At 40.6% G+C, this 23,923-nt stretch overlaps 6 non-coding genes across 6 annotated transcripts; all 6 read left to right on the top strand.

The window, feature by feature from the left end:
• The first annotated feature begins 19,075 nt into the window (after positions 1-19,075).
• trnaa-cgc (transfer RNA alanine (anticodon CGC)) lies at positions 19,076-19,147 on the top strand. Its single transcript has one exon. It is a non-coding gene; the product is annotated as a tRNA-Ala (tRNA).
• Positions 19,148-19,427: 280 nt separating this feature from the next.
• trnaa-ugc (transfer RNA alanine (anticodon UGC)) lies at positions 19,428-19,499 on the top strand. Its single transcript has one exon. It is a non-coding gene; the product is annotated as a tRNA-Ala (tRNA).
• A 619-nt stretch (positions 19,500-20,118) lies between these two features.
• Positions 20,119-20,190, top strand: trnaa-agc (transfer RNA alanine (anticodon AGC)). Its single transcript has one exon. It is a non-coding gene; the product is annotated as a tRNA-Ala (tRNA).
• Positions 20,191-20,798: 608 nt separating this feature from the next.
• Positions 20,799-20,870, top strand: trnav-cac (transfer RNA valine (anticodon CAC)). Its single transcript has one exon. It is a non-coding gene; the product is annotated as a tRNA-Val (tRNA).
• Positions 20,871-21,504: 634 nt separating this feature from the next.
• trnaa-cgc (transfer RNA alanine (anticodon CGC)) lies at positions 21,505-21,576 on the top strand. The gene has a single exon. It is a non-coding gene; the product is annotated as a tRNA-Ala (tRNA).
• A 290-nt stretch (positions 21,577-21,866) lies between these two features.
• On the top strand, positions 21,867-21,938 carry trnaa-agc (transfer RNA alanine (anticodon AGC)). The gene has a single exon. It is a non-coding gene; the product is annotated as a tRNA-Ala (tRNA).
• Positions 21,939-23,923: the final 1,985 nt, after the last annotated feature.

Below are 23,923 nucleotides of genomic sequence, written 5' to 3' on the forward strand. Positions count from 1 at the left end.
GCCCAAAAAAATTCAAACCGACGCAGGGATAGAATTTTTTAATAAAAGTTTTGAGGTTTTGATGAAAAACTACGGAATCGTTCATTTTTCCACAGCCAGCAATCTCAAAGCTTCTGTGGTGGAAAGATTCAATCGTACTTTAAAGGGTAGAATGTGGAGATATTTTACAGCAAACAACACTTTGCGATACCTCAATGTCCTACAAGACTTGGTGAAAGGTTATAATCACAGCTATCACACCAGTATTAAAATGAGGCCTGTGCAGGTGACCTCGGACAACACCGATCAAGTGTTTCAAAACTTGTACGGTACACCTCAAACACATCTTCCAAAGATGAATTTTAAGAAGGGTGACATAGTCAGGATCTCAAAGTTGAGGGGAGTGTTTGATAAAAAATATGAACAGAGTTTTACGGATGAAATGTTTACAATATCACACTGTATACCCCGCAGACCACCTGTGTACAAACTAACATATTATGACGGAGAAGCCATCCAAGGTTCATTTTACGAGGCAGAGTTGCAAAAAGTAACGATGGACAAAGACAAAGTCTATCATGTAGAGAAGATTCTGAATCGACGCACCTTGAAGGGTGAAAAACAGGTTTTTGTACAGTGGAAAAATTGGCCCGAGAAATTTAACAGTTGGATCAAGGAATCTGATTTGAAAAATGTATAAAAGATCTACACAAGATGGCAAAAATCATCATTTCACCATGTACGGCCCAAAGGATGAAGGGTTTTTCATCACTCTTCCCTCCAACGCCAGCCTCAAAGTTTTTAAAGACAACAAGAGTTCCAGTTACCGGGTGGATTTACCTCAACATATAAATTTAGACGGACGCTGGGAGGTAGCCATGACGCAAATTTCATATCTGCACACCTTCTTTACCATAGCGCAGAGTGACGCCTATTTTTATTGGAGGGAAAAACCCAAAGAACCGGGGAAAGAAAGCGTCGTACATCAGCAGAGATTTAGAGGAGGCTATTACAATACCATAGGAACCTTTATGAATGAGCTGAATAGTTTTTTTAGAAAAATCAATTCCGATATTTATCTCGTCTATAGCGGTATTCAAAAAAAGATGGAATTCCAAGCCGGAGCTCAAACTCACGTACTCTTTGACGCACCAGCGGCTTACCTGCTGGGACTAAAACCGGGGGAATGGTTTGTGTTTGACCAAAAGTTTGCACACTACCCAGCCGATTTACGCGCAGGGTTTTACCACATGTATTGTTACTGCGACATTGTAAGTCCGCAGATGGTCGGTGATGTATATGCACCGCTTTTGAGAACATTCGCTATTAAAGGAACGTACGGTGACATTATCACGCAATATTTCAATCCCTCTTATTACTTACCGCTAGCCAAACATCACATTGAAAACATTAAAATTGAGATAAAATCAGATCAAAACAAACCGGTAGATTTTACCTACGGTAAGACTATCGTAACGCTTCACTTTAGACCCAAAGCATGAAGCCGTCAGCTTATATAAACCATCCGTCTAAGACAATGTCATTCAGTGTCGAGATGTTGAGCTAAGGTAACAACCCGTTAGTCTAAGGGGGTTTCCTTTCGCAAACATCGTACGATAAGGTACATTGTTTTTTTTGGTACATCCAAAAGAAGAAAAAAAAAAAAAATTAAAAATGGTTAGGGCCGCCTTGACAGAGGACCCTCACCGTTTTGTATCTTATTATGAGAGTCAGGTCGGCGGGAATTTGCCCGGCTTTTATGGAGCCCCGGTAATGTATGGGCGTGGGATAGGATCCTTGTTTTCTAAATTATTTCGTTTTATTAGTCCTCTGGTGAAGAAGGGTTTTGCCATAGCTAAACCGCATCTTAAAGAGGCAGCCAGCAACATTGCCTCGGACGTGTTTGCCCGTGCGATGGCACGAAGCAGTGATTCAAAGCAAGAGGGGAGCGGCGGTATTATGGTCATGTCACGTAGATCGAGAAAGCGACCTCCCGGAGATTGAGCCCCTTCAAACTCTAATAAACGATCACGCGGTAAGAAGAGGAAACCAGTTGCAAAAAGCAGACACGCGAAGAACAAGTCTACCCGGAGCTCCGATATTTTTTAATTAAATCAAATATGGCCCTGTTGCACCAGAAATCTCCAGAGTGCACCCTCGCAGAATTAGATTTATTCGCTATTCCGATGACGCAGCTTTCGATTGATGATAAAATCTACACTGAAATCTCTCCCTTGTCGGCCATCGCCGACGGAGGACCTATAGAGTTTTTCATCCCCGGAGATGAGGACAAGTATCTGGACCTGAACGATACATTGTTACATCTCCGTGTGAAAACGACGACGGCACGGACCTGGCAAACGACGCATCTGTAGCCCTCATCAATTATCCTCTAAATACAATTTTCAGTCAGTGTGACGTTACTTTGGGGGATAGGCTGATTTCGCAGTCTAGCGCTACACATCCCTACCGCGCTATGATTGAGACTCTTCTCAACTTTTCAGAGAACACTCTGAAAAGTCAGTTTAGCGCAGGCCTTTTTTACAAAGATACAGCCGGTGCAATAAACTCTACAGTGACCGTTAACGGACCGAATAAAGGATTAAATAAGAGAGCGGCTTTCACGAGCACCTCCAGAGAAGTGCACCTGCTCGGCCCTCTTCACGGAGATATATTTTTCTGCGAGAGACTTTTGCTGAATTTGGTTGATTTGAGAATTAAACTGACCAGAGCTAGCGACGCTTTTTCCCTCACCGGAGTCCGCGACTCTACGTTTCGTCTGAAAATATTGGGAGCCTCTCTGTTTGCAAAAAAAGTCTCTGTGTCCCCGGCTGTGCGGTTAGGTCATGCCGCAGCCTTAATGAAAGGTAACGCTCTCTACCCCCTCTCGCGGGTCAACGTAAAAACATACTCCATACCGGAGAACTCTAGGATATGCACCCAGGAGAATCTGTTTCTGGGTTCCATGCCCAAATATGTGGTACTGGCTATGGTACACCACGAAGCCTTTACTGGGAGAAGAGACCTATCACCATTTAATTTCATTCACAACGACGTTGAATACCTGGCTCTCTGTCAGGACGGCAGACAGATCCCCGCAAAGGCTTTCCAGCCGCAATTTAATGCCGGGTTATCCGTCAGAGAATTTTACAACATGTTCCTGGCTACAGGGAGACATCTTAAAGACTTACCTCTGAGCATCACCCGGGAGGATTTTAATGAAGGATACTCTCTGTTTGTGTTTAATCTCAACCCGGGCGATGACAATGACGCCCTCTCCCCCATTTCAAACGGAAATCTAAGACTGGAGATGAGATTTAGAGTTCCCCTACCAAACACCACTACGCTTATCGTCTACGCCTGTTACGATTCTATTTTGGAGATCAACGCTAAGAGGCAGATTCTGGTGGATTATTATTGAGAAGATGGATAACATTCAACTAGAGACTCTATTGCATAGTCTGTTGGGGGATGCATTCTGCGGTGTGTGGGCGTCGGATCAACTTCCCTCGCTGAATCCGTCTTTTAAACCACCCGCCTACTTTATAGTCAACACACACCCCGGTCACATGCCCGGAGAACACTGGTTAGCTCTGACCTTGGAAAAGAACCGCAAAGCCACCTTTTTCCCCCCGGACTTTGCGCACTACCCAGTGAGCATCTTACAGTTTTTGAAAGATCGCTCACAAAACATAGAATACCACGACAAGCAGTTGCAACACCTCTTGTCAACGGTTTGCGGACATCACTGCGTCTATTATCTCTGCCATCGGGCGTGCGGGTTATCTTACGGACAGACGCTGTCTCTGTACGATGATGATGTGATAAAGAATGATCTTACGGTGTACGAATATGTCAGAAAATATCAGCGATGTGTCAATGAATTCAATCGCAATCCGAAACAGGGGAATTGTTCTTTACAAATGCTTAAAGATTGTCATAAATAAAAAAAATTACTTTTTTTATGCTTATGCTATGCCATTACCCACGTGTATTTTGCTTTTAAAAATGTACACTCACAAAATATGTTCAATAAACATTTTTATTGATGAAAGACAAAAAAATGCATCACAGTTATTTATGATGAAATGTTAATCCACGGCGATGATTTATTTTTTTATTTTATTTATTTATTCAGTTTATTTCCGACATGGTTACATTCACTTTTTTTTTTTCATTTTTTCTTGTTTTGTACATGCCGAAAAAGGAGACGAGAGAAGCAGTTTGCTTATCCGGGTTTTACCATCGCAAATTTACATGGGTTTACATGTCTCTCTGGTCAAACATTCTTGAGTTGAACAGTCTTTTTTGTGTATTCTCATCTGTGTTGTCCTCCTCTCTATCATTGTTCGTGTTGGCCTTGTTCCCTGCCAGACGTTGTTAGCATTCCTCCAGTTCAAGAACAGTTCCTCTTTCGAAGGTGTTTGGAAGGTTTTTTCCCTTTTCATCCATAATGTCACCACTCGGGAGTGTCTCTTTTGGACACACAAGTTTGCAGCTTGTTTTGTCTCTACATCAAGGCTAATTCAGCTGTTGTCAGCTCTATTGGCAGTGTTGTATTCTCCACTGTCAGATCCAACTTGTATAAACACATTATTATATCCTAGTTCACAAGCAAGGTAGTATTTTAATGTATTATATCTTAGTTCATAAGCGTGTTTCATAAGCAAGGTAGTAATTTCATTGTACAAGAAAACGTGTTTCTAACTGCACATATGACAATAAACACTTTGAATTTAAATTTAATGTAATCCTTAATCACCCCACCACCTAGCAATTGAAATGAATAAATGACAGACCTTTTTTACTCTTGGTTTCCACATTGAATTCAGTCTCCGTAAAATAATCACAGTCTGAGTTTTGTTTCCAGTGTTTATATAGATCTGGGTCCATATCCATGATTACCATCAGTAGTGTTGTTGTTTAGGTGGATCCTTCGTATTTTCCCAAGTCTTCCATCGTTTTGATGAGAAATGGTTTTCCGTCCTCTTCTTCCAGAATATAAATCCTGCAGTTTTTTGACCACGTCTTCACAATTTTCCCTCCTTTTTTTATTTGGCGTGCCTTCCATGCAATGCTTGCATTTTGTTTCGTCAGGTTTTCATTGATATACACCTTCGTTCCTTTGAGTTTATTTCCTTGCCTCAGGAGTTGTCCTTTGAATTTCATATTTGTGAAGGTTCTTTTTACAGCTCTGTTATCATCTTTCTTTGGCAGGAGATGGCAGGAGTTGATGTTGTCAGGGTTCAGGACAATGTCCTTCGACTTCAGGTAGTCAATGACCTGTTGTTCAATCGATTTTGTTTCTTCGTCACTCGCATAGCTCCTGGGTTTTATCTTTAGGCCTGTGATGATGACATCTTTCTCTCTTTCCTTTTGTTCCAGCTGTTCAACCCTCGCGTTCAACAATTTTATCTCTTCAGCATTTCTTTCATTCTTTTCTTTCAGTACCTTTGCTTCGCTTTGTAGTCTTTCCAGTGAGTTTTCCAGCGTCTTTTCCAACGACTTTATCTCGGCAGATAGGTTTCGTAGACCCTCGCATATCATCTCCTTGACCTCTTCCAAACCCGAATTGGGTTCTGAAGGGCCTCCCTGCGGTTTTTTCACCATTTTCCTTCAGTCTTGGGCCCAATGTTTCAGGCTGTTCTGCTGTTCAGCTGTAGCCAGCTGTAGCCAAGGTCGTGTTATCGGAGCAAACGAAAACACGTCTGCTCTCTCCAAAGACCAGAGAGAATGGTAAAGTATTTTGTTTTCCAACAGTCCGTTCGGCAGCTAATTCTCTCTCGGGAGTAATCCATTTTGGGGATAGTTCACGGAACGCCTTTTTTCTTCTTTTTCCTTCAGGTGTTTCAAATTCTTTATCACGGAAACCACCGGCCTCCCTCTTGAGCAGACGGTATTGATCGCGGGCATGCGGGTTATTTATTGTGGATAAGGGGATGTTTAGTTCAGACAGAGTATTTAAAAACTCTGTCCACCCCGCAGGCGATGGCTCCCTGGTTTTTTTCTTAAAAGGGTGGGTGAGATACTTTAACAAATCAATCACGTGAGAACCTTGCACAGCGTTGCCCCTGAAAATGAATTCCCCCTTGGAATTCCAGCCTTCATGATTCTCCGATATTTTTTTTAAGACGTACTCTGCGCTCTTGCAATCTCACTGGGGGAGGTTCTTCAAAAGATCTTGGTCCGTACGGTCAAAATTTACATCGCCGGATGTTTGTGGTTTGTGAGAAGACGTTTGAGCTTTGGCGTCATACGGAACATCCAACTGCTCCGGGTGCTGGGTCGTTGCCACTCTACGATCCTCTCTCTGACCCTGCTTCATAAAGGTCAGATATCTTTGCAGTAGCGCGCTATACTTTTTAATTTTCTCATGAGGACTCACACCCTGCTCGTTCAAGATTGTTCTCATACGGTCGTCCAAATCCAGCTCAGCGTTCTCTCTCATGGATGGCGAAGGCTGAGTTAGACTCTTTAACTGGTGAGGTGAAATAAGAAACATTTTTTGGGTCTTCTTTAAAGTCATTATCTCTGGATCTGGATCCTCCGATGAGATTGCCGAGCAAAGGCACGACGGTCGAGAGCAGAGGTAGAATAAAACCACCAGTTTGCTTCTTTAGAGCCCGCTGCTTGTGTTTTATGCTGGTTTTTTTATCGGCCAACAGCTTGATAATTTTTTTCTGCCTCTTCAGTTTTTTAAACTGAGAAGGATTCAACGGGATGTTTCCTTTCAGAAGATTTAAGGCGATCTCACACAATGCTTGGATAAAATCGGGGGAACTGTGAATAAGAATGTCCTTTCGTTTCTTGGGTGAAGCATGATACAGAGCCGCCAACAAGGGGGCGTTTCTTTTTATTCGTGCCGACACGACGTTTTGGGGGTGTAAACGGTCAGACGTGCGTGAGGCTGTACACGGGTCCTTAGTCTGTATAGCACTGGGCATACGGGTGTGAGGTCTACTATTAAATACCCGTGAACATCTTTGGCGGCGTCGTCAAAGCTCTCTAAAAAAAGGCCTTTTGTGAAATTTGATGAGCCAATATGTTAATTTGGAGTTTATCCCTGGGATTTTATTTATCTTTCTGGTGGTAAGTAATTATCCTAATAAAAATGAATAACTGAACGTAGGGAAATCCTAAAGTTAACTACAGCAAGATGATTTGAACAACATAAACACCGTTTTGAAAAAGTCAGTGTTTGGAGGGTAACTTTTTCTTTTCTAATAATCTAGCACAATTACAAATTACCTGACAAAAATTGAATCTGTAACTTACTCCTAATATTGATTGATTTGCTTTTGGCTGTCTTCCAACATAGACAATTCAATACAAAGAATAAACATTCATTTAAACAGCAAAAATGGAATGAGCTGAATCAGTATCTGTATCGGAGCCCACCCCCAAACAGCACGATATAAAAACAATAACAGCACCATTCATCAACTTATAAACTTGTGATTCAAAGCCTTTTGTTTTTTAAAGACTTTTTTTAAACATTGACCACGAACTCATAGTGACCCTCGAGATCATTACAGACTTTAACACCATAAACAGAAACATACCTTTATCATTTGTTCTAATTTTACTTTGTACTTTAACCGATTGCTTTTGAATTTCTTCAAATCAAACATTCAAATAAAGACAAGTTACATGTAACCAATACATTTTCAGGTTAACAGTTACGCTACATTAAAGGAAATGTTTTAGTTTATGACATAGACCATGGATCACCAACCTTTCTAAAACACGAGCTACTTCAAAGTGCTACCAGTTTAATACACGCTGCTTCAATTTTCCAGTTTTACTTTAATTAGAGGGAAGACTTTGTTTCATTTTTGAAAATAAACAGGGAGTCATCGCGTTCCCACTATACCTGCCATCAACTGCTCTTTACCATGTTTTTGGATTGTAACAATTATGTAAGATTTATAAACTCCACCTTCTTATTTAATTTTATTGCCTTAAACACCAAATCTGCAGCATCTTTAATGAAATCCTATCTGTGGTCTGTCTCAGCAGTGTTTCAGTGAAAATAAACCTGTTAATTTAATTGTTTATGTAATGCTTATCGTGTCTGATTTAACTCTAACTTAAATGTAGATCCAATGCAATTATTGTGCATCATCTGGCTGAAATATTTATAATTTCACTAAACCATGATTTGTTTTTATCTAAGCGAGTTTTTACCAGAACAAGTGGATGTGTGCCGCTATTTCTGTTCACATCTATTGTTTTTACGCAAATTATGCTCAGGCATCGCTGCGGACAGCTAAAGGGTCTTGACGTTGGAGCAAACGGGTGACGGAACAATTTGGTACACCCCTGTAGTGTTTGGTGACCGATGTAAAGTTTAATAGGTAATGCGTTGATGAAGAAGAAAAAGTGAGTTTGGCTCAATGCGAACGTGTTTAACTAGCGGTTTGCCTGTAATAAAACCTCACGGGAAGAGCATCATTTATCTGTTTAATAGATGTTTATCACCAGAACTGACGCTGACGCTGTCTCAATATTAACTTACTATTAGAAATCAGAACATCAAACCCCGGAAACGGAGTAAATGTGTCCATACCGTCTGTAATATCACCAAGTTTACCAAAGAACAACTATTTATTCCTAGTTATTGTTTCCAGAGTTTTATTGCCGGTTATTATTTCCTTAACGCTCCGCTGATCAGACAGAAACAGAATAATTCAGACAGCCTGTCGTTATAAAAATACAATCAAAATAAAGGTGACGATGTTATAACCATCAATGTTTGTTGTGTGTTGTTGTAATATACGTAAACCGGATAAAGCAAAACATTCCAGCGCTCCCACACACACACACACACACACACACACACACAACCCCCACCCCTTGAAACCACGGCTGCTGCAGAGGATGAGAAAATAACAGCGGCAGCCACAAGGCAAAACTGTGGTTGGCGGGACAAAATCCGGTCCGTCTTAAAAACAATGTTATTCGTGAATAAATCATGATATTATAATCAAAACATATTTATCATCATATTATGTACGTATTCTGTGTAAAAATATACTCTAAAAAGCTCATTCTTTTTACAAACATCCCTTGAATTTTGCTTTATTTGTATTCCCCCTATGACGGCGTCAGACTAACCCTTATAGCAGCTAATAAAATGCAATCTTCTTATTTAACACAAATTAAAGTTATGTTGCCTTCAAGGCAATAAATATAAGAAATAATATTATATTAATGAAAAATAATAAAGTTGAAATTAGAAAGAAATACTTAACCCTCCTGTGTTATAAGTTTTATGACATTTACCTTCTTTGAATATGTCCCATTCAAAGAGGCTTTTAAACTTTATTGACGGACATGGAACCATTGGCTCGTATGAAGCAGATGTGCACCAGCTAAACTCCCTGTGCGTTCTCCAATTTCATCCAACGGGTAATATTTGAAAAACAAACGCCCCAAGACTGCTTTTTTTTTTTTTTTGGCGGATTGGTTGAAATTGTGTGTGTGTGTGTGTGTGTGTGTGTGTGTGTGTGTGTGTGTGTGTGTGTGTGTGTGACTAGTTTAAAGTTCAGAGGTAAGTCTGATGTGTGAAGCATTCTTATGCATAGTGATGGTCAGACATGGTCATATTGCTGCTATGAATGGTAAGATTTGGAAAGCTTTTTTGCATCTTCTTTTCAAAGCAAAACACTTTTATTTTATGCCGTCTGAACTCAGGGTTTGTGTTGGATTGTTAGTTAGTTAGCTAGTTTATTTCTACGGTCATTGTGAACATCCAGATCTAAGGTCATTCAAAGATCACACACACATTACACGACAGGAAAAAGAAAGAAAAAAAATATGTGTAGCAATTAGAATTAACAATAGGTGTCCAGAATTAACTGAAAAGGGCTGGAGGTAGGTTGTAGTACATTTATTAACACTGGCACATTAAACAATATAAGCCCAGTAATCACGATAAGTATACTATCACTTTGAACTCAGGGCACACAGCAAAACAGCAAAACCACAGCAACTTCAAATACGGCCGCAGTGATAGATAAATATAATGATTACCAGCAATACATGATTACCAATTAAGGCGACATGATTACATTAAAACATATACAAATGGTTAAAAGGTTGGTGGGATAAAAACAGTGACAGGTAAAAAGGATTCACTCACAGTCCTAGAGAGAATACAAGTTATTAGACAATCAATCAAACAGAATTAAACAAATCTATTACAAGTGGAATTCATACCTTTGCCAAAACGGGTCCTTTTACAGCCCTTTACACATCCAGATAGTTATGGTAATTTAACCCATAAATATTCAACTGGAGCTTCACTGTCTCGTTCTGACCGGAGATTCAATCCCGTTCTGCTTTGATCATGCCTAATTATACAAACGTGCATTTGTTTAGGTTAAAAGGACGGCATGTAAAGTGACTAGTGCAATGAGCTTTAAAAGGCTAAAGAAACTTACAAGCTTTATCTCGGGATTCCGTGCACAGCAGCCGTGTTGTGCTTTCAGTGAGGAGCAGAGAGGGAGACGGACTGCTCCGTGTCCTCCGTGGTTCCCACCCACTGACTTCCGTTCACCCGTTACACTGGCCCCAGTTTTGAAAAGTCACCGTCCCGGTGACCACTTATAACCATGGCCTAAACGCATATCTTTGTCCCTGGCACATAGCTTGGGGGGCACTCTGTAAGGATGCCACAGTTGACTGGTTAACTGCCCTAGGGAGATGATACATGTTTGTATGATGTCCTGCAGTTGTTCTATGGGTACGTCTCAGATTCTGAGTTGCCAGAGGCGGGACGGTTATGGGCGCTAAACTCTGAGGCCCGCTCTCTGCACTTTGTGCCTGCCTGGGGGAGGAGGGAGCCCTGACTCTTGGTGGATTTTGGTCCATTACGATAACAATGTCCTCTTCTTCACTGTCATTATCGGACAACTCCGGTGGAATGTCTGGTGGGGCATTGCATAGTAAGCCTGGATCAGGCAGAGATGTATTTTTTTCACTGCAGTCTTGCACCGTTGTCAAAATTTTGATTTCAGCTCTATTTACATTTTTGTGTGAGCCCATAGCATCTCTTGGACGGATTTGATAAACTCTCCCCTCTTGGTCCATACTTTTAACCACAACATACACTGTTGTGTCCCAAGCATCATGGATTTTGTGGCGGCCTAGAGCATGGCTCTTTTTATACACCAATGTGCCAGGGGGTAGGACAGAGGTCACATTTGGCTTATAATGACAGTTTCTTCTCGCTGCTGCTTGCTGCAACCTTTCTTTTGCTTGGGCATACACTACAGTGAGATGGTTTCGATGCTCATCCACCCAATCTTGAGGTGATCTTGTGGCCGGGCTCGCTTGCGACGTGCCTAACAAAAAATCCACAGGGAGTTGAGGCTTTTGGCCAAACATAAGCTCAAATGGTGAAAAACCGGTTGATTGGTGCTCTGTGGTATTGTAGGCATAAAGAACTTCGGGCAGATGCTGTGGCCATTTTCTTTTACTCTCTGGGGGGAGCGTCCTCAGTAAATCAAACAAGGTTCTATTAAATCTTTCACACTGCCCATTGCCTTCCGGATGGTATGAGGTGGTTCTGCTTTTTTCAATACCATATAGGCTACATAGGCGTTTTAACAGATCTCCTTCAAAACATCTTCCTTGGTCACTATGAATCCGTTTAGGGACTCCATAGGTGTAAAACCATTTATCTGTAAGGACTTTGGCAACTGTGCTTGCTTTTTGATCACGAGTAGCATAGGCCTGGGAAAATTTAGAGAAGACATCAGTTATGACCAGCACATTTTCTCTCCCATCTGTGGCTTTCTCTAGCAAGGCAAAGTCCACTGCCACTATTTCTAAGGGCTTTGAGGCCATTAGGCTTCCTCTCGAGGTCCGCACCTTAGGCTGGGCTGCTTTTGCTAGGGTGCAACGATGGCATTGTTGGCAGTATTTTTCAATATCTCGCCCCATGAAGGGCCAATAGCACCTACTTCTTAGAAGACTGGTGGTGCGTTGGATCCCTTGGTGCCCGTGGTTGTCATGGAGATGTTTTAAAACTTCAGTTTTCAGACATTGTGGTAAAAGAAGCTGCCACAGAAGTCGCTCCCCTGGAGGCTGGATCTGGCGATACAAAACTCCATCTTTAACTTTTATTCTTGACCACTGCTGTACCAGTTTCTTTACGTCTTTGCTTGCAGCATTTAGAGCTTGTTTGTTCGGGGGGACCCCACTGCTCCAGTACTTCAGGAACTCACTAATACTAGGGTCAGCTGCTTGTAGTGTGGTGAGGTCAGCACTTGGGCGAAAGGGGTGGGCTGATATTGCATTGCACTGTGCTCTGGTCATTGAACTGGATGGCTGAGTCGACTGATGGACCTCTCCTGGGACCATAAAGCCCGGGGCAACTAACGAGATGTCTTGTGGTTGTGTTTGACGTGATAAGGCATCGGCATTTCGATTGGCCGGACCAGGGCGGTACTTTATTTCAAAGTTAAATACTGCTAGCTCCGCAGCCCAGCGTTGTTCAACTGCACTCAAATTTGCTGTCTGAAGGTAACTTAATGGGTTGTTATCAGTAAAAACGCAAAACGTGCTACCCAACAGACATTCACGAAACTTTTGGGTGACAGCCCATTTGAGGGCCAAAAACTCAAGCTTTCGAGAACTGTAGTTAGACATGTTTCTCTCTGTGGGTCTAAGTCCGCGACTAGCGAAAGCAATTGGCCTGCGTCTACCATCTTGGTCTTGTGATAACACTGCCCCTAGCCCTGCATGGCTTGCATCCACTTCAAGGATGAAAGGTTTTGTAAAATCAGCATAGCCGAGTACTGGAGTGGTCGCTAGCATCTTTTTGAGTGTCTGGAATGCACTTTCACAATCCTCTGCCCAGAGCTCTGCAATAGCATTTTTTCCTCTAGACTTTCCCTGTTTTATGCCCCCCAACGTTGCTACGAGCTTGTGAAGGGGCACTGCATGTTTGGAGAACCCTTCCACGAACCGGCGATAATAGGAGGCGAATCCTAAGAAAGACTGCAGCTCTTTACATGTAGTAGGTCTTGGCCACTCAGTGACTGCACTTATTTTAGCTGGATCTGTCGCTACTCCGGCAGCTGATATAACGTGACCCAAGTATTTGACTTCAGATTGGAAAAAGTTACATTTTTTTCGCTTCAGCTTAAGGTTATTTTGTTTTAGCCGGGACAGAACCAGATCGAGTCGATGAAGGTGCTGATCAAAGTTGGGGGAAAAAATAATGATTTCGTCAAGATACAACAACAACGTTTGGAAGCTTTGATCTCCAAATATGCGCTCCATTAGTCTTTGAAATGTACTTGGTGCATTGCACAGCCCGAACGGCATTCGATTAAACTCAAAAAGCCCAAATGGTGTGCAAAAGGCGGTTTTATTCTTATCCTTTTCTGCCACCGGCACCTGATTATAACCACTTGCGAGATCTAGTGTTGAAAACCACTGGGCACCAGTAAGAGAGTCTAAAGTCTCCTCTATTCGCGGCAATGGATACGCGTCTTTCTTGGTTTTGGCATTCAACATTCTGTAATCTACGCATAGTCTCATTTCCCCCGTTTTCTTAAAAACAGGCACAATCGGTGATGAAAATGGACTTGAACTTGGTCGCGCCACCCCTTTGTCTAACAGCTCCTGGATGTGAGTCTTTACCTCTTCATACTGGGATGGGGGGAGGCGTCGATAGCGCTGCCGCACTGGAGCGTCATCCTGCAAGTGAATCTCATGTTCCACTAATTCAGTGCACCCCAGGTCCCCACCCCCCTGACTGAACACTGAATTATGCTTCTCCAACAGTTTAGCCGCCTGCTGACTCTGCTCAGGGGAAAGGTTTGACCAGGAGAAATTTGGGGGGTCAAGAGGCAACTCATCCGCTTCCACCTGTCGGATAACTGCCACAGCGTCTTGGTCTTCCACCTCTTCAAACACAACAGCCTTTCTAGATTGTTTTAAGTCTACTACATGGAGCGCACCTAGTTGAGAGAGAGGCCGCAGCCAAACATCCTCGGAGCCCACATTAACAACAGGGATCTCCACATTTCCTTGATGAATGGCGAGGAGGGCTGATGAGACCAGGAGACCTGCTGGCAGGGTAACTGTTGCTGCTGGTGGCTCGAATAACACAGATGGAAGTGTTAATTGGGAGGCAGAAGTGCATACAGTGTGGATCCACGTCAGGGAGCCGGCTGGGACACACACGGCTTGGCCTGGGGCTCTGGCTTTCCCCAGATACCCTTTTGAGGTCAGAGCTTCTATGCTTTGGCATTTCACTAGTGCTTCCCCCCAACTTCTGTCAGCAGCTTGAATGACAGGCGCTTGAAGAAGACCAGGGCCAAACTGTTCAAACAAACGATTATAACAGCAACGAATGATATTCATTCCGAGGAGCCCAGGCACCGCAAGTTGTGGTTCTGTGGACTCATTGGGGGGATCTTCAACCACCAGAACTCCCATATTAGGCAGAGTTCTTCCTAGGACATCAACTTCAAGCTCCATATAGCCCTTATAGGGGATTTTTAACCCATTAGCAGCCTTAAGTTGTAACCAATGGCATTTTTTTAGCAATCCCACCCCCTCAGGCTTGAAGAATTTTTCAAAAAAACTTTCTCGAATTGTGGTGACCATGGATCCAGTATCCAGTAGGCAGGGGACCATGACATCCCCCATTTTGACCTGTACCACTGGACATCTGCCCACCAGGCGGGAGTAAAGCCTGGTTTGTTCTTTGGGTGAGCCCACAGATCCCATTTCTGATGCTTGGCTCTCTGCACCAGAGGGATTAGTTTCCCGACAGCTGAGAGTCAGGACCCCCCCCCAACCACTTGACTACATGCGACAGCTTCTGAAGTAGAAAATGCACGACGGTTAATGTTTAAATTTACCCTACAGAACCTTGCAATATGTCCTACTTTATTGCAACGATGGCAGATAAGCTTACCATCGCCCTGTACACGGGGCCGTTTTACAAAGCTCTGAGGTTCATCATCAACCTTAGGCTGAGGAAGCTGTGCCGTGAGATGCTGCATTATGGTGTCTAATTGAGACTGCTGTTTACGGAGTGATTCTTTTATCTCTGCTATTTCATCACTCGGTTTAATAGCCACTAGATTAGCACTAGCTTCAACCATTTCCGCACACTGGGAGTCACAGGAAAATGCTCGAGATCGACTTTTGTTAGAGGTTCTACTGGCTTCTGTCCATTTTATGGCCACCGCACGAAGTTCAATAAAGGAAAGGTTAGGTTCTTTGGAGACACACTGCTTCAGTTCCCTACGTAAGGTATCATCCGAGATGTGTTCCACGAACTGGTCACGCAGAATCAAATCATTATTTGGAATACCGCCGGGCGTTTTACGGATGGCTATATCCATTAATGACTTTAACACATGTGAATAATCACGAAGCGTTTCGCCTTCCCGCTGTCTACGTTGGAATAATTGTAATTGTGCGGCTATGTAAGACTGTGTGCAACTGTAATTCTCAGTTAAAATGGTGAAAATTTTGTCTGGAGTATCTCGGTTAACACTCGGGTAGAGATCAACTTCAGCCTTGGCACTACCATCCAAGTGGTCTCTAACAAATAACATTTGTTCAGCCCTAGGCATGTATTTAACCTCCAAACACCTACGTACCTCTTCAAGCCATTGGTCAACAGTAAGCAAATCAACACTCATGTTACCAGTAAACTTCGGACACTTGCGTTCTTTAGGCACATATACATAGCGTATCTCAGTTTCATTGTGTAAAATACCAGTGCTAGAGGAAGCCATGTTCAGGGTGGAAGGCCCAGGCCTGGAGTCAGATGCCTGGCTATCTCGAGTCTGTTGGAGCTGTTCCTTCAGTTGTTCATTGGATGCTTTGAGTTGTTGTAGTTGCTCCAGAAGTTCATGCAGATTTTCCATGTTGCCCAGTCACCCCGAGGAGGATGGTGCAGCTTCAGCCGTTCCTTCCGCAGTCCCCCGACGCCGCCGACCTATCACTGTTTTATCCCACCACACCAAAACTAATCAAAACCCAAAACCAGCCACCCTGCTCGCAGCGCCAAATTCTGTAGCAATTAGAATTAACAATAGGTGTCCAGAATTAACTGAAAAGGGCTGGAGGTAGGTTGTAGTACATTTATTAACACTGGCACATCAAACAATATAAGCCCAGTAATCACGATAAGTATACTATCACTTTGAACTCAGGGCACACAGCAAAACAGCAAAACCACAGCAACTTCAAATACGGCCGCAGTGATAGATAAATATAATGATTACCAGCAATACATGATTACCAATTAAGGCGACATGATTACATTAAAACATATACAAATGGTTAAAAGGTTGGTGGGATAAAAACAGTGACAGGTAAAAAGGATTCACTCACAGTCCTAGAGAGAATACAAGTTATTAGACAATCAATCAAACAGAATTAAACAAATCTATTACAAGTGGAATTCATACCTTTGCCAAAACGGGTCCTTTTACAGCCCTTTACACATCCAGATAGTTATGGTAATTTAACCCATAAATATTCAACTGGAGCTTCACTGTCTCGTTCTGACCGGAGATTCAATCCCGTTCTGCTTTGATCATGCCTAATTATACAAACGTGCATTTGTTTAGGTTAAAAGGACGGCATGTAAAGTGACTAGTGCAATGAGCTTTAAAAGGCTAAAGAAACTTACAAGCTTTATCTCGGGATTCCGTGCACAGCAGCCGTGTTGTGCTTTCAGTGAGGAGCAGAGAGGGAGACGGACTGCTTGTGCGTCGGTTAAATAGGTCCGTCAATACCACGGACGTCCTCCGTGGTTCCCACCCACTGACTTCCGTTCACCCGTTACATATGTATACATTAAGAATGTCAACCGCTAAATGATGCCTGACCGAAAGGGGTTTAAGCTGAAGTCTAGACTTATTTTGCCTAACCCCTTTTACAACTGAAACACTACTGTATGTCCAAAGATGACACAATTATACAATTTCTCTCATACCAACGATGGTAACATGTAAGCACAAAACTTAAACTTCAACAATCAAAATTATATTAAGCATCCTCGATCAACTTCTTTTCTAATGTTTCATTCAAGTGTTCTATACTTCTCTATAATATTTAACTTGTACATTTTCTTAAATGCATGAATAGTTTTGGAGCCCTTAAGTTGTATAGGTAGACCATTCCATAGATCAACTCCTTTGACTGATAAACATCTCCTCTTAGTATTACTCTTCGCCATGGGTTTTTGCAGCAAATCAGTTCCTCTGAGGTTATATCTTGATTCTCTAGTTTGAAACATCTTTTGTAAACAGTGAGGAAGCATGAGATTGTGCATTCAATAATACAAGAATTATTCCTCACACCGGTTTGATTGTTTTGATTTCTACATAAAGCTGCAGTAATAACCCCGTTGTTACGTTAATCAAATAAAAAGTACTTTTTTTGAAAAAGGTTTTTTTTTTATTTGGTGAGAAATATTGTGCATTTATACCTTTGTTTGAGAGGTTTAACAAACAAAACCCTTCTACAAAGCATTTCATGGTTGTGTGTGTGTGTGTGTGTGTGTGTGTGTGTCTATTCCTCTGGAAATCCACCCTGTGGACCTCTCCACTTCCTAACAATGTCCTCACATCACTTTGGCCCGGTGGAGCAGAAAGGTGACTGAAACCTCTCTCTCTCTCTCTCTCTCTCTCTGTGTGCGTGCGTGTGTGTGAGAAGCCTGTGTGCCTGTTGGTGGATCACTTCAACTCAAGGGACAAACCCACACTTTGTTTTTCTTTAAAAAGGTTCATTGAGGGGTTGGTGAATTAAGTAAGTATGAGACTACTATATTGGAAAAAAAAGAATAGCTACCGTTTAGTTTGAAAGGTTTAACAAACAAAACCCTTCTACAAAGCATTTCATGGTTGTGTGTGTGTGTGTGTGTGTGTGTGTGTGTGTGTGTGTGTGTGTGTGTGTGTGTGTGTGTGTGTGTGCGTGTGTTCTTACATTACAACCCTTCCGAGGACCTCGAGCAGTAAAAGCACCTTTCTACTTAGGACCTTTGGACAAGTTAGGACCAAAACCCTGGTCCTAACTTAGATAATAGATAATATATGAAACCGGGTTTGGTCAGAGGTGAACACAAAGGGAAACATGGAGGTAAATCACTGTTTGTGCTGTTTTAAAACCAAAATTCCCTTTATTTTATTTTCTCTATTACTTCTTTAAAGAATACAAGGAAACTTTATTATTATCATGTTTTAACCAGTAAACTAGTATTTTTTTAGTTGTTTCACAAGATTGATATAAAAACCCTTTTCAGATTCTTTATTAACATGTTGCAGTTCAGAAAAAAATGATGCAGATATGTTACTTTAAAGTAATTGGAGGGAATTTTCTTTTTTCTTTTGATGGTCCTTACAAAAATAGTAAAATCATATTTTTTTTAAAAAACGTCCTAAAGAGATTAGTGAAAATATATGGGGCTTTAAAAATCTATATTTTTCTTCTCTTTGTGTGTAAAAGAATTCTGTGGTGATGGCATTAAAATACATTTTTTTTTCTGGTCAAGGAAGGCATTTCATATGTTTCTAGGATGGCTGTAAAGTAGGGTCCTTACAGGAATAGCAAAAGAATGGGGTCTTTAAAAAGTAGCAAATGTGAGAACGTGTGTGTGTGTGTGTGTGTGTGTGTGCGTGTGTGTGTGAGAGAATTTTTTTTTTTTTTTGGCGGGCTCTCTAAGGCGGGACTTCCGGTTTGGGAAGGCGGGACTTCCGGCTAGGGGGCGGGACAGAGGGCGTGACGTCACACCTGTCAAAGTTTGACGAGAAGTGGTTACTATCTCTCTCTCCTGGCATCTCCAAGGAACAAAAACTCAAGGGTTGTGAAGTTCCATGCCTACTTTCTGCGATGGGTGTTTGTCATATTTTTCTCATTTTTCATGCCCTTCTGCATTTTAATCCCAGTTTAAGTGTGCACATCATATTTAGACTAGTTTTTAGGGTCTTTTCTCAGATAAGAAAAAAATCCAAATTTGTTCAAGTCTTATGCCTTATTATTACCTTAAGTCCAATTTTGGGCATTTGCAACTTTTTTCTCATTTTTTTTCTCATTTTTTGTGAACATAATTGGGGATGTAGCTCAGTGGTAAAGCTCATGCTTCGCATGTATGAGGCCCCAGGTTCAATCCCTCGCATCTCCAAGTATCAAAGACTCAAGCGTTGTGAATTTGTATGCGTTCTTTCTAAATTGGGTGTTTGCCACTTTTACTCATTTTTCATGCCCTTCTGCATTTTAATTCCAGTTTAAGTGTGCACATCATATTTAGACTAGTTTTTAGAGTCCTTTGATAGCCTTTTCTCAGAAAAAAAAAAAATCCTAATTTTTTCAAGTCTTTTGCCTTGTTATTACCTTAAGTCCAATTTTGGGCATTTGCAACTTTTTGCTCATTTTTTTTTTTCTCATTTTTGATGAAGACAACAGGGGATGTAGCTCAGTGGTAGAGTGTGTGCTTTGCATGTACGAGGCCCCAGGTTCAATCCCTGGCATCTCCAAGAATCATTAACTCATGGATTGTGAAGTTCCATACCTTCTTTCTAAAATGGGAGTTTGTCACATTTTTCATGCCCTTCTGCATTCTAATTCCATTTTAAGTGTGCACATCATATTTAGACTAGTTTTTAGGGTCTTTTCTCAGAAAAGAAAAAAAAATCCAAATTTGTTCAAGTCTTATGCCTTATTATTACCATAAGTCCAATTTTGGGCATTTGCCACTTAATTCACAATTTTTATTTTTTTTTATTTTTTTTTTCTCATTTTTTGTAAAGACAACAGGGGATGTAGCTCAGTGGTAGAGTGCATGCTTAGCATGTATGAAGCCCTAGGTTCAATCCCTGGCATCTCCAAGAATCATTAACTTGTGGATTGTGAAGTTCCATACCTTCTTTCTGAAATGGGTGTTTGTCACATTTTTCTCATTTTTCATGCCCTTCTGCATTTTAATTCCAGTTTAAGTGTGCACATCATATTTAGACTAGTTTTTAGGGTCTTTTCTCAGAAAAAAAAAAATCCAAATTTGTTCAAGTCTTATGCCTTATTATTACCTAAAGTCCAATTTTGGGCATTTGCAACTTAATTCACATTTTTTTTTTCTCATTTTTTGTGAACATAATTGGGGATGTAGCTCAGTGGTAGAGCGCATGCTTAGCATGTATGAGGCCCCAGGTTCAATCCCTGGCATCTCCAAGGACCAAAAACTCAAGGGTTGTGAAGTTCCATGCCTTCTTTCTGCAATGGGTGTTTGTCATATTTTTCATGCCCTTCTGCATTTTAATCCCAGTTTAAGTGTGCACATCATATTTAGACTAGTTTTTAGAGTACTTTGATAGCCTTTTCTCAGAAAAAAAAAAAATCCAAATTTGTTCAAGTCTTATGCCTTATCATTACCTTAAGTCCAATTTTGGGCATTTGCAACTTTTTTCTCATTTTTTTCCTCATTTTTATATACAGAGACAGGGGATGTAGCTCAGTGGTAGAGCTCATGCTTCGCATGTATGAGGCACCAGGTTCAATCCCCAGCATCTCCAAGGAACAAAAACTCAAGGTTTGTGAAGTTCCATGCATTCTTTCTGCAATGGGTGTTTGTCATATTTTTCTGATTTTTCATGCCCTTCTGCATTTTAATCCCAGTTTAAGTGTGCACATCATATTTAGACTAGTTTTTAGGGTCTTTTCTCAGAAAAAAAAAAAATCCAAATTTGTTCAAGTCTTATGCCTTATTATGACCTTAAGTCCAATTTTGGGCATTTGCAACTTTTTTCTCATTTTTTTTCTCATTTTTTGTAAACATAATTGGGGATGTAGCTCAGTGGTAGAGCTCATGCTTCACATGTATGAGGCCCCAGGTTCAATCCCTGACATCTCCAAGTATCAAAAGCTCAAGCATTGTGAATTTGTATGCCTTCTTTCTAAATTGGGTGTTTGCCACTTTTACTCATTTTTCATGCCCTTCTGCATTTAATTTCCAGTTTAAGTGTGCATGTCATATTTAATGAAATGTTTAGGGTCTTTTGAAAATCCTTTCTCAGAAAAAAAAAGAAAACTCCAAATTTTTTCAAGTCTTATGACTTTCTATATTACCTTACTTCTGTTCTTGGGCATTTGCAACTTTTTTCTCATTTTTTTTTTTCTCATTTTATGTAAAGACGACATCGGATGTAGCTCAGTGGTAGAGCGCATGCTTAGCATGTATGAGGCCCCAGGTTCAATCCCTGGCATCTCCAAGGAACAAAAACTCAAGGGTTGTGAAGTTCCATGCCTTCTTTCTGAATGGGTGTTTGTCATGTTTTTCTCATTTTTCATGCCCTTCTGCATTTTAATCCCAGTTTAAGTGTGCACATCATATTTAGACTAGTTTTTAGGGTCTTTTGATAGCCTTTTCTCAGGAAAAAAAAAATCCAAATTTGTTCAAGTCTTATGCCTTATTATTACCTTAAGTCCAATTTTGGGCATTTGCAACTTTTTTCTCATTTTTTTTTCTCATTTTTTGTGAACATAATTGGGGATGTAGCTCAGTGGTAGAGCTCATGCTTCGCATGTATGAGGCCCCAGGTTCAATCCCTGGCATCTCCAAGTATGAGATACTCAGGCATTGTGAATTTGTTTGCCTTCTTTCTAAATTGGGTGTTTGCCACTTTTACTCATTTTTCATGCCCTTCTGCATTTTATTTCCAGTTTAAGTGTGCACATCATATTTAGACTAGTTTTTAGAGTCTTTTGATAGCCTTTTCTCAGACAAAAAAAAAAAAAGAAAACTCCAAATTTTTTCAAGTCTTATGACTTTCTATATTACCTTACCTCCGATCTTGGGCATTTGCAACTTTTTTCTCATTTTTTTTTTCTCATTTTATGTAATGACAACAGGGGATGTAGCTCAGTGGTAGAGCGCATGCTTAGCATGTATGAGGCCCCAGGTTCAATCCCTGGCATCTCCAAGGAACAAAAACTCAAGGGCTGTGAAGTTCCATACCTTCTTTCTGCAATAGGTGTTTGTCATGTTTTTCTCATTTTTCATGCCCTTCTGCATTTTAATCCCAGTTTAAGTGTGCACATCGTATTTAGACTAGTTTTTAGGGTCTTTTCTCAGAAAAAAAAAAATATAAATTTGTTCAAGTCTTATGCCCTATTATTACCTTAAGTCCAATTTTGGGCATTTGGAACTTTTTTCTCATTTATTTTTCTCATTTCCTATCAAGACAGCAGGGGATGTAGCTCAGTGGTAGAGGGCATGCTTAGCATGTATGAGGCCCCAGGTTCAATCCCTGTCATCTCCAAGAATCATTAACTCGTGGATTGTGAAGTTCCATACCTTCTTTCTGAAATGGGTGTTTGTCACATTTTTCTCATTTTTCATGCCCTTCTGCATTTTAATTCCAGTTTAAGTGTGCACATCATATTTAGACTAGTTTTTAGGGTCTTTTCTCAGAAAAAAAAAAATACAAATTTGTTCAAGTCTTATGCCTTATTATTACCTAAAGTCCAATTTTGGGCATTTGCAACTTAATTCACATTTTTTTTTTTTATCATTTTTTGTGAACATAATTGGGGATGTAGCTCAGTGGTAGAGCGCATGCTTAGCATGTATGTAGCCCTAAGTTCAATCCCTGGCATCTCCATGGAACAAAAAAGCATTGATTGTCAAGTTCTATGCCTTCTTTCTGCAATGGGTGCTTGTCATATTTTTCTCATTTTTCATGCCCTTCTGCATTTTAATTCCAGTTTAAGTGTGCACATCATATTTAGACTAGTTTTTAGGGTCTTTTGATAGCCTTTTCTCAGGAAAAAAAAAAAATCCAAATTTGTTCAAGTCTTATGCCTTATTATTACCTTAAGTCCAATTTTGGGCATTTGGAACTTTTTTCTCATTTCCTATCAAGACAGCAGGGGATGTAGCTCAGTGGTAGACGGCATGCTTAGCATGTATGAGGCCCCAGGTTCAATCCCTGGCATCTCCAAGAATCATTAACTCATGGATTGTGAAGTTGCATACCTTCTTTCTGAAATGGGAGTTTGTCTCATTTTTCATGCCCTTCTGCATTTTAATTCCAGTTTAAGTGTGCACATCATATTTAGACTAGTTTTTAGGGTCTTATCTCAGAAAAAAAAAAAATCCAAAAATCCAAAATTGTTCAAGTCTTATGCCAATATCCAATTTTGGGCATTTGCAACTTAATTCACATTTTTTTTTTTTTTTCATTTTTTTTTTCTCATTTTTTGTAAAGCCAACAGGGGATGTAGCTCAGCGGTAGAGTGCATGCTTAGCATGTATGAGGCCCCAGGTTCAGTCCCTGGCATCTCCATGGAACAAAAATGCATGGTTTGTTACATTTTATGCCTTCTTTCTGCAATGGGTGTTTGTCATATATTTCTCATTTTTCATGCCCTTCTGCATTTTATTTCCAGTTTAAAACTCTGAATACTTAGGCATTGCTTTTCTTGTGAATCCAGGCTGTTCCATAATTTCACTCCACATTCTGACAGACGTATAATTCTCATTGCATCATGGTCCACAAAATGTTTAGCTTTGTTCATAATTGAGAGGCTTTTTGAAAATTTGCTTTTTATGTCTGATGTTGGCTTTTCATGTCAGTTTATTGTCAATTATTACCCCAAGAAATTTATTTTCAGGAACATTTTCTTGTTGAATATCATCTATTTTTATTTTTAGATTATCTTTAATTACCAAATATCCATACTTTGTTTTATTTATGTTTACAATGAATTTATTACAATCTATTAACAAGGGGATGAAGTTACGCTCCAAAGTTGGGTTAAATTACTGTGTCTTGCATTTTTGTTAGTGAGGATATTTCAGAACAAGTGTGTTCAAGCACACAGGTTGTGAAGGTTCAGGTATTTGAATATATATATAAGTGTAGAATACTTTGTAAGTATGCCAAGGTCAGCAGATCACAATGGT

This window comes from Gouania willdenowi, unplaced genomic scaffold (genome assembly GCF_900634775.1).
Source record: "Gouania willdenowi unplaced genomic scaffold, fGouWil2.1 scaffold_87_arrow_ctg1, whole genome shotgun sequence".
NCBI lineage: Eukaryota > Metazoa > Chordata > Actinopteri > Blenniiformes > Gobiesocidae > Gouania > Gouania willdenowi.